At 41.1% G+C, this 608-nt stretch overlaps 1 protein-coding gene across 2 annotated transcripts in view; it reads left to right on the top strand.

Annotated features, from left to right (window-relative positions):
- Positions 1-608, top strand: part of LOC107729941 (NEDD4-like E3 ubiquitin-protein ligase WWP1) — a 32,388-nt gene that overhangs the window by 14,283 nt on the left and 17,497 nt on the right. The gene's annotated exons all lie outside the window — the stretch shown is intronic.

Here is a 608-nt window from a genome sequence, read left to right as displayed (position 1 = left end):
CACTCACATTCACTCACGCACACTCATATACACATACTCATAAACTCACTCACGAACACTCATATACACACACTCATAAACACACACTCACACTCTCTCACGCACACTCATATACACATACTCATAAACACTCACTCATGCACACTCATATACACACACTCACTCACACTCACTCACGCACACTCATATACACATACTCATAAACACTCACTCATGCACACTCATATACACACACTCACTCACACTCACTCACGCACACTCATATACACATACTCATAAACACTCACTCATGCACACTCATATACACACACTCACTCACACTCACTCACGCACACTCATATACACATACTCATAAACACTCACTCATGCACACTCATATACACACACTCACTCACACTCACTCACGCACACTCATATACACATACTCATAAACACTCACTCATGCACACTCATATACACACACTCACTCACACTCACTCACGCACACTCATATACACTTACTCATAAAAACACTCACTCATGCACACTCATATACACATACTCATAAACATTCACTCACGCACACTCATATACACATACTCATAAACACTCACTCACGCACACTCATA

This window comes from Sinocyclocheilus rhinocerous, unplaced genomic scaffold, assembly GCF_001515625.1.
Source record: "Sinocyclocheilus rhinocerous isolate Xijiao unplaced genomic scaffold, SAMN03320098_v1.1 scaffold2835, whole genome shotgun sequence".
NCBI classification, from domain to species: Eukaryota; Metazoa; Chordata; class Actinopteri; order Cypriniformes; family Cyprinidae; genus Sinocyclocheilus; species Sinocyclocheilus rhinocerous.
This window is presented reverse-complemented; position numbering and strand designations above follow the sequence as displayed.